The sequence below is a fragment of the Puma concolor genome, chromosome D2 (assembly GCF_028749965.1).
Source record: "Puma concolor isolate L17-30 chromosome D2, mPumCon1.1.hap2, whole genome shotgun sequence".
Taxonomy (NCBI): Eukaryota; Metazoa; Chordata; class Mammalia; order Carnivora; family Felidae; genus Puma; species Puma concolor.
The window spans coordinates 66,609,764-66,620,392 of NC_141677.1; the positions used below are offsets into that span (position 1 = coordinate 66,609,764).

At 39.2% G+C, this 10,629-nt stretch overlaps 1 long non-coding RNA gene across 1 annotated transcript in view; it reads right to left on the reverse strand.

Moving 5' to 3' along the window:
• Positions 1-9,427, reverse strand: part of LOC147576150 (uncharacterized) — a 32,437-nt gene extending 23,010 nt beyond the window's left edge. Inside the window, exon 1 of the long non-coding RNA XR_015241810.1 lies at positions 7,159-9,427. This is a non-coding gene — a long non-coding RNA (uncharacterized LOC147576150). The remainder of the gene's footprint in view (positions 1-7,158) is intronic.
• Between the last annotated feature and the right edge of the window lie 1,202 nt (positions 9,428-10,629).

Genomic DNA, 10,629 nt, shown 5'->3' on the forward strand with positions numbered 1-10,629 from the left:
TGAAGAAAGAGTCTGGATAAAGAAAATAAGGCAAAGTTGCTTATATCGGGGAATACAAATAAGCGCATTATATTGAAATTTTTAAGCTTCCTAAGATAGTGATACCTACTGTGAAGACACTCACAGTTGAGGCAGTAGCCACCAATAAACCATTTTCCTCCATCCTGCTCTGCTACCTTCATCCTCATTATTCTCATCTCACCTTCACAGGATGGACACAAGAAGTCTAAACATATCTGATGCAAGCAGAAATGGAAAGATCTGGTACCTGAGAATTGTCTCCTATTATGATGCTTGACCCTTACTATCAGTGCTCTCATTGTATGTATTTTGACCATAACTGAGTCCCTAGCTGCAAGGGAAGCCATAAAAGGGGCAGCACACTTATTACACTTAACACTGCATTCCTACTCCCCGCCCCAGGAAAAAAGCAACACTGTTTTCAGGAAGAAGCACTAATACTAGGTAGAAGGACTAATGGGGTAAAGGTGGGGGCAACATCGAAGAGTACCGTGCAAGGCTATTCATTCTGGCTCAATGCCTTGATTCATTTACAACTCTGACAGAAACACCAAGCTGCAAAACATAAAGTCATGTGACGTGCCTTTGTAATACCACCCTTTAAAGGTTTCGTGTGTGCCCTATTCTACTTATCACATTGAAACAATCAATATGAAAATAAGGCAACTAAATCAGCTTTCTTAAATGTCCTCTACTGAAGATTAGTCCTGAAATAAGGCCCAAGAGAAAAATGTTCCTATTGTCAAATACATTGGACTCTCTTAATGTGCAGTAGTATGTTAAAGCCTCTGGCAATTCCTAAAGTTAAATATGCTTAACGTAATGTTTCCCAAATGATAAGACACACTTCTTGTAATGTATATTACCATTCTTTAGAATTAATTTGGGTGATATTGATAAATCTTCTCTCATGAGCCTGGAAGGCTAATCCTTGCTTTCTGCGGAGGAATATTTTCTTCGGAGGATTTCCCAATATATCCACTGATACTTCAGCTCATTGTTAACAGTGCTGCTTGTCAAAATTGTTTGTGTTTTTCCTTATTTTTTTTTAGTTCAAGCCACTGGATCAGGTTGGGATGAGTAGGCAATCTTATTCTTCTTTAGTTAACAAGTCTCTGACAGACTGCAAGAGGTTTTACTGAGTAAACTGAAATTTAAAAATATGACATCTTGAATTATAATATGGGAAAATAAATACCATGTGAGAAATTTAGAGATTCTGAAAAAAGTAGAAACAGACAATATGTTCTGTGATTATTCAAATAAAATTTCCATTTAACTCACTTTAAATATGACCCTTTTTATAGCCCGTATCTGTTTCAAGAAAAGAAATAGAAAAGCCATGGACTTAGGAAATGACTGATACTTCATTTCATGCCTTTCTTCCACCTCCAACCCCCTCCAGTCCTTACTGTCTACAGTCTTAGAGTTGTCAAACCCCAACTAAGGCAGAGTCTGAAAAGTAAAGATGGGCTATGCCTTAGGGTTCAATAATATTGATTCCCATGCTCATGACTTGACGTGTTAGTGGAAATAAAATGTGTTCTCTACTGAATATTCTAAGTCCGCATTTCAAGTGATGGGACGAGGAGTAACGCAATCATTTGCTGGCACACATGCGGGGGCAATCACATAAACCAGTTAGATTCAGACATGAAAATTAAAAAAAAAACATGTTAAGAATGGAACACAACCACCACAGAAATCCCTTTTTTACTCCAAAGACTCTTTAGAAGGCATGGCTTGAGGGGCACCTAGGTGGCTCAGTTGGTTAAGTGTCAGACTTCCGCTCAGGTCATGATCTCGTGGTGCATGAGTTCAAGCCCTGTGTCAGGCTCTGTGCGGACAGCTCAGAGCCTGGAGCCTGCTTCGGATTCTGTGTTTCCCTCTCTTTCTGCCCCTCCCCTCTTGCGCTCTATTTCTCTCTCTCTCTCAAAAAAAAAAATTTTTTTTTAAAGGCATGGCTTTAAAGTCTGATGAGTTATCTACAAGCAGTAAGTTTCTCCCTTTTACACTGAAGTAACCAAACTCTTCACCGCGCCTGGTAAACTTTTCCCTACAAATATTAAACTCAAACCCACCGGCTGTGAGGAAAAGTCAAAATCTTGAGACCCAGCAGCAGAGTTCTGACTGCAAAAAAGACAGGTATATCAGAGCTTTTGAGTCTAGGTGTCTATATTAAAATACATACACACAGGGGTGCCTGAGTGGCTCAGTCAAACGTCTGACTTTGGCTCCGGTCATGATCTTGTGGTTTGTGAGCCCAAGCCCCGGGTCGGGCTCTGTGGTGGCAGCTCAGAGCCTGGAACCTGCGTTGGATTCTGTGTCTCCCTCTCTCTCTGTCCCTCCCCCACTCATACTCTCTCACTCTCAAAAATAAACAAAAACATTTTAAAAATTAAAGTATACACACAAAGAGAAATGCTTTGCTTGCTTCCCTTTTTTTTCTCTCTGATAGGTTGTCACCCTCAGCCTCTCACTGGATAATATAGGTTAAGTGGAGAGCACATACAAGGATGGAAACCTTGGTGCCTGGGAGAAATCCAGTGAACTCATGTCAAAAGGGGAAATTCTGCAGAGAATTTAATATACTTCTCATCTGGAGGTGGTCAAATTTCCTGTCCAATTCCATCCCACCAGAATGTCCACATCAGTCAGATCCTTTTAAACATATGTTATCAAATGCAGCCTTGGAGTTTCAATATCTTAGCTTCACTTCCATATTCCAGGTCGTGCCCATCCATGTCTTGCACGAAGCTTCCCTGGCACTCACAGCCCTCACCTCAGGGAAGCTAAGGGACTTATCCAAGGATGCCTCGCCAGTAAGTAGTAAAGCTTAGATTTTGACAAAAGTCTGTCTAAATCCAAAGTCCATCACGATCTTAATTTCCTCAAACAGGAATAATGCTCAGTCTTCCCTAGTGAAAGATGAAGTTGTGAATTTTAATCCAAACGGTCTCAGTGCAGAATCCACATCCCTGTTGACCTCATTTCTCTTGCCCACAGAAGGGATGCCGGAATTGGTGGCTAGACTCAGCTTAGTGAAATCCACCTACTTTCCCACAATCCCCACTTGTCAGCCTGGAATTACAGAAATGTTAGCGATTCACGGGAGGAATATTGTGGAGAACATCTGAAGGAAAAAACAATCAGGGCACTTCACAGTGATGTCTCTATAGATGGTCAGCTAGTGGCTTTATTGGCAGTGTCAAAACATTTTGGACATGCCTCAAGCAAGCGATTGCTATAAAGTGAAGTTCAAAACCCAATCAAATTTATGAGGCAGCTGACACATTGACTTCACTGTGACATGTTTGTGTGAAAAAAGCATCACAAAAACAGCTCCATTTGTTTCTGGCAAATGTTAGCTTCTTAAAAAGTGCCAGTTATTTGATGGAAGGCACAAGATGCTAGACGATCCTTTCCAAAAGAAATTCCAATTCCTTCCCACTTATACTAAGCTACTAAGCTACTCTATTGGACCTAATCTGGGGACAAACATATTTTACATCACTATCTCCACAAATCATTTTCATCTGTGTGCACTTCCTAAACTTATTAGCTATTACATTTTTAGATTAAAAAAAAAAAAACAACTAGATTGAGGATTTAAGCAATTTACTTAGAAATATTATTTGGGATTTGGTCTTGTCGCTGCCATCATATTTAGCTGTCTCACAGGAAAATGACCTAGCAGAAAATCCACATAATGCTTTCAATTCCTCAGTATTCCTCCAGCACCACCTCAATTAATCCTCACCATAGCACTCAATACATCTATTAATTAACCTTTAAAGAACTAAAGTGTCCCAAGGATATTTTTTAATTAAAGAAATTATGGATCAAACCAATCTTCTCAGTGGTGATTTGTAGCTCAGTATTGCAATTGTACGGTTTCCTTCTCACATTGCTCTAAAGACCTGTCACTGTTACAGGTTCCCATCCGTGGAATCCCTCCCTCCTGTGGACTGCCAGAGTCTTCTGTTTATTCTCGTCCTAATGCATTTATAATCTGCCTTGCTGTGGGGATACTTACCCTAAAAGACTGAAAATTCTTTGAAAACATTTTGGACTTTATCCATCTTTGCGGCCTCCATCACATCCAAAAAAACCTAATTATCCTAAAATATAATTATATTGAAATGAAGTAACTCAGTATAATCTTACTACATGAGAAAATGTTCCAAAAACCCAGTAGTTTGATAGACAGCGTTATTTAGGTGATCAAACACCTCCAAAATAGTCTGAATCATACAAAAACAGATTAACATAAGCTTCATATTTAATATCAGGCAGCCTGAGATATCATATCTGCCAGTTACTGTGTAAAAGACTGTGGGCAATAGTGTAAGCTCTAGAAGTCTTGAGTTTTCAATAAAATGGGTGATATTAATGCAACATAGTTTTAGGGTTACAGTGAAGAAATACAATGCCTACCATAGAATAAATTACCAATACATGGTCATCCTTTATATTAACTTAAATAAATCAGGGCATCTTCTCTGCCTGGTCAAGATAGCCTGAGACAGTTTCCAAAGCGTGGACTTTGGATGAGCAGAATTGGCATCATCTGGCAGCTTGTTAGAGCTCCTCACATCTCTTACCAACCTACTAAATGAGAAACTCTAGAGGTGGGCCCAACAATCTGTTTAAAAAGTCCTTTGGGTGATTCTGATGAGCACTAACATTTGAGAACTCTCAACTTCTAGAGGCTTAAAAGGTTTATTTCTCTCTCATAGTACCTACCGGCCCATTATCTGGGAGCTTTGCTCCAAGTCAATCTCAAGGGGAGGCCAAACCTGTAGAGTTATTCATTTACATGTCAATGGACAAAACAAGTGTAATGGCCATAGCTGGTTTCAAGCGCAGTGTCACAATATGCATAGAAGGAGAAGAAAACGAGTATATATGGATAGTCTTAGTGACATCTGGAGGTGCTTTCAGCTTTCTGGTTTCTTCCCTTGGTGGAAATGGAGCTCCTGGTTAACTCAAATGCTAGTATTTGACCTTACCTCAAAGGAAGGAGGAGATACCAACCTCCACTCCTGCAGAAACCTCACTCAGATAGATGCTCTGCTGCTTTAAGAGGGGCACTTGACCCAACTGTCATGAAGACACTCAATTATTGGGCTGAATTTTTCTCAAGCTAAAGTCTTTCTTTCATAATTATTTAATCCTCAAAGCTTGATTCAACTTGCTAATATTAAATTAATATAAGATGAAGCCTGACAGACTGAAATATTAACATTTTAGTGGTATTTCAAGGTACTCTGTAGGGGCCCCTTTAACCTCTAAACATTCCACCCCTGCCAGGTAAAGGTATCAGAGCATCACCCCTGCCACCACAATGGTCAGCATCACCCAACTCTCAGTCGGCAGGACCTAAGAAATGGAAATGGAAAGCCTTCCTCATTAGCTTTCAGCACTAACCATCAAACCACGGAACCAGTGCATATGCTTGTGCAGATTGTGTAGTGCAGAATGGTAACACACTAAAGGGCATCTGATCGGCACATCGCCAACATCAGATCTTTGTGTAGTTATTAAGAAAAACATTCACACGACCAGCAGTAAGATATCTAATTTCCTTTAAACAAATTAATTTCTTATCACCATTTTCTGTTAAGGAAAGTAAACTGTATTGAGGAAAGGGTAAGCACCTTTCTTCCTTTCTTTCCTTTTTTTTTTTTTTTCTACTACACCAAGACAGCTTAAGGGTTAGAGATGACCTGTGTACTGTTTCATCCAAGATTTTGCTTTGGGCATTGCCATGCGCCTTCTCTGTTTCACAACCTAACTATACTCTCAAAAACCTATCTATAGAAATTGGGCTGTAGCAAACTGGAACTCTTTTACAAATAGAAGAGGCCCAAAATATGAAGTATAATTGTTAAATTGTTCTTAATGTTTATTTATTTTTGAAAGAGAGAGAGAGAGAGAGAGAGAGAGAGAGAGAGAGAGCGAGTGAGCACAAGTAGGGGAGGGGCAGAGAGAGAGGGAGACACAGAATTCAAAGCCGTCTGCAGGCTCTGAGCTGTGGGTACAGAGCCCGGAACGGGGCTCAAACTCACAAACTGCAAGATCATGACCTGAGCTGAAGTCGGTCACTTAACCAAGTGAGCCACCCAGGCATCCCTGAGGGATAACTGTTTAAAAACTAAATGCTTCAGAAATACCAGCTATTACCACCCAGATATACCCTGGATATATTTTCTCAAATCAACCTGTTTGTATGTGGGAGGAATTCTACTAATTTAGCTCATCTAGATCTAAATAGATTTCACAAAATAATAGAGAATAAGAGAATGATCCATAATTATTTGGAATGAAGTCTCCAAATGGGAGGTTCTGGATCAGTTAGGTAAAAGTTTTGGGAGAAGTGTTTGGTTTTAATTTTGTTAATAGCCTTCCCAAAGTCCTGACTCTTTTTGTGTCTATTTTTTCACCACAGTGTGACCACATTTGGGTAAACAACTTGCACTTAGCAGTCAACATGCTAACTCTTAAGTCTACCACATTGTTAAAAGACAATACAGAAGCACAGGATTCGTGATGAGAATTGTATTCAGTCTGTTATGAACGTACATGTGTGTATTGACATGTATTAATAATTACAAGGCTCTGAGAAAGCAGTGCTTTTTTGCTCCCACTCAATGTTTTAATGCACAGAAGCAATCAATCCCTGCCCTCCTCCTTGCTCATAGCCACTTCTGCTGGACTTCTCCCAAGGTTACTAACAGCTCAGCCAAGAACAAAAGCTTGGATGTCAAACATCCTGCAAACATAACAGTTACTTCTTGAGTAAATCCCTGTGAATGAGCCTCCCTGGGGATAAACTACACAAGGTCTTTGAAGGAATATTTGGCTAAGTACCCTTAGGAAGATACAAATTCGAAAGTATGAAGGGAACTTTAATTTGGGAACTTAATTGCAGAAGATACATGTATAACTTTAAAAACTAAAGCCAGAGTCCTTCAAAAACTCTTCAACTTTCTTATTCATTTAATTTACCACAATTTTAACTTTAGTATATTGAGGAATTGTCCACTGTACTAACCAGTCATTTCAATCAGCCCTTTCTACTGCCAGCAAACATCAAGACAGGAAGAAAGAATGTAGAGGAAAAATGGAGCTTACCTCTTCCTATAGACTGGATGCATCATTTATAAAAGCTGTGATGCACATGGTTCAGTCCAAGAACACTTTCATGGAACCACTTAAGACACATGATCTATAGAAGTAATTACAAAATGACTTAGATCTCTTCATACACTTTTCTTTTTACCGGTGGTATGAACATTTAACACGAGATCTACCCTCCAGAGTTTTAAGTGTAAAATGCAGTATTGTTGACTATAGGTACACTGTTGTACAGATGATCTCTAGAAGCTATTCGTCTTGTGTAAGTGAACCTTTATGCCTGCTAATTAGTAGTGCCTCATTTCCAGAAAATGCAAATCAAAACCACAATGAGACATAATCTCATGCCTATCAGGAGGGCTATTATCAAAAAGACCAAAAGACAAGTGCTGGTGAGGATGTGGAGAAACTGAAACCTTTGCACCATGCAGGTAATAATGCAAACTGGTGCAGCCACTAGAGAAAACAGTATGGAGGTTCCTCAAAAACTAAAAATAGAACTACCATTTGAAAAAACAATCTTACCTCTGGGAATTTATCCAAAATAATGGAAATCAGAGTATTGAAGAGAGATTAGCATTTGAATGTTCATTGTAGCATTATTCATGGGACTCAAGATACAGGAACAACCTAAACATCCATCGATAAGTGAATGTATAAAGAAAATGTGGTATATATTCAGTTGCGTGTGTGTATATATTATAGGATGTATTCATATACTTTTAAAACACCTACTATAGTAACCTTTACTCTCTCCTTAAAGTAGTTTTGAAAAGCCCTCAGCCCTGGGGAGCCTGGGTGGCTCAGTCAGTTTAGTGTCTGACTTCAGCTCAGGTCATGATCTCACAGTTCCTGAGTTCGAACTCCACATTGGGCTCTGTGCTGACAGCTCAGAGCCTGGAGCCTGCTTTGGATTCTGTATCTACCCCCCTCTCTCTCTGCCCCTCTCCCCCCTCCCCCGCCTCTCTCTCAAAAATAAATAAACATTTAAAAACGTTTAAAAAGGCCCTCAGTCCTATAAACCTACAGAATGATCATAACTCTAGGTACTAATGAGAAATAATACTGGGAAAAGAGGCTATTATTATGATTATAATGGCTATGATGACTATTAATATTTTCACTTTACATCTATTGTTCTCCCCTTGCACTTTTCACAGATACTTCCATGGAATGTGAGGAAAGAAACAATATTAACAGAGGTACAACACCTTCTTTAAAGCTCATGAGGAAATGGGCTCAGTCATTTCTATCCAGCACATTAAATTAAATAAAATGTAATACTTGCCTCTTATGTTTTTTTCTTATAGCCATGTTTTCAACTTTCCTCTACCTCTAGCAACCAATTACCTATAAGCAAAACACCCACATGTACAGAAATTGTTTTTAACTTCTGCTTCTATTAAGTACTAGTGTCTAGGACTTAGCAGTCATCACCCAAATTTAGTGCTGACCTACCAAGTAAGTTCTAGGAGTTTGAGCTTAGAAAATATAGAAGAGGGTGGTATGGGTTTCCTTTTTATCAAAGTGCTGATAGTTGTTTAAAGAACACTGTTGGATCATTTATTTTAATAGCTTCTCATTTCCTGTTTCAATTTGTAATACCTATGGGACTTAGGAAATAAGTGTTATTCTAGACAAGTTTCATTTGGTAAACATTGATTCCTTTGCTCTGATTCTAATCGGAGCTGAAATAAACTGTTCTCCTCCCCTATTTTTATTCCCCAGCACCCCAGATGGATGTCCTGAGCTGACCTGTGGCTAGTGGTCACAACGCCCTCTCAGCATAATCCCTGCCAGGCCTTTGAGTCTCTCACTGTCCTACTTTAGCAATGGATAAAAAATGAGGGCTCATTTAAAAAAAAAAAAGGGGCTTCCTCTTGCATGGAAAACAATCCAACCTGTTTTAGGAAAGAGGAAAACAAACCTCTTTTAGGAAAAAGTATAACTATTTGTTAAAATGCATTGATCAATTTTCTGATAGATTTTCCTTCATGTCATAGACTGGCCATCTCCGTGGCTTTGAACAAGTGATGTCATTTCACCAGACCATTCTCTGCATCTGTAAAATGGAATTATTAATAGTACTGTCTTCAAAGCATTATTAGAGGATTCAATAAACAATCTTTAGCAAACAGAAATCTAGGCAAAATCACATTACCTCAGTACCTATGCATTCATCGCAGACCATGGTACTAGAAGAGAAGAAATAGCACTGGAATAGCATTGGAAGAAAGGGGGAGACACACACACACACACACACACACACACACACACACACAGAAACAAGTGGTACACTGTCTTGGAAATGCATAGTGTGTACATTGGGAGTGGGAGTCAAGTAGAATCTAGATTACATATAATTGAGCTGATCATTATTGAGGATGAATTAAGGTACTCAGGATCTCGTCATATTATTCTCTTCTTTTCTGGATAAGTTTGAAACATTGCACAATTAAAACATGAAAGCAAACAGAAAGAAAACCAAATTCTTGGTATGTAGGTCCCTACAACTGTGGGAGAAGTCACAAATTTGCATGAGCTTAATTTTTCTTCTCTGCATATATATTTTTTTAAATTTTTATCTAGAAATAGCCTATCCTCATTCTTGCTTTTATTTTTGCCAGGACATGCTGTTCGGTATGTGTTTTTTAAGCTGTTCTCAGAATAAACTTGGCAGTACTATTTCCCCTTAGAGAAGTGGGAGGCAGAGGGCAAGGGATTGCTCCCAAATCCCTCAGGGGACGGTCTCCCTAGTTATTAGCGTAAAAACTTCCATAGGCTTACAGGAGATCACAAATTACCTCTCCTTTTCTTTGGAGATCCTTGGCCTAAAAGAAGCCAGGGAAACCAACTCACTGGGAACAACGCATGCCATCTAAGCAGGCCGTCTATAGCTCCAAAAGACTGTGTTGAGAAGAATATGACCCCAGCCCCCACTCCCTTCCAGAAAGTAGCTTCTGACCTTATGATAGCCTAAGGTGCAGTGTACCATAAAGGCCTGAGAAGCCCCACGGGCCTTTTTTTAACATGAGGCCCTTAATAGTATCACTATTAAGGCATAGTTTCTGAATAACTGGATGTTTCCATGTCAATTAACCTCAGATTCAGACTTTTATGACTATGAAAAAGACAAAGTTCTCTAGCTGTGTGGTTAATGGTTTGTTTGATGTCTATCTTCACTGAGAAAAATTATGAGAAGAAATTTTATGACCCTCTTTTTCAAGGGTCTAGACAAAGACTTCAAGGAGAAGACATATGAAAATGAGACTGAACATGTCTTGATCCCAGCAAGGAATAATTATTAATTATCTACTGCTAAGTCATAGATTACCCCAAAACCGAGCAACTTAAAACAACAGTAATTTTCTCAAAGTTTCTTTGGAACCATAATCTGGGTATGGCTTATCTGGGACCCGCCAGCTCAAGGACCCTCTCTCATAAGGTTGTGATCCAGCTGTGGACTGG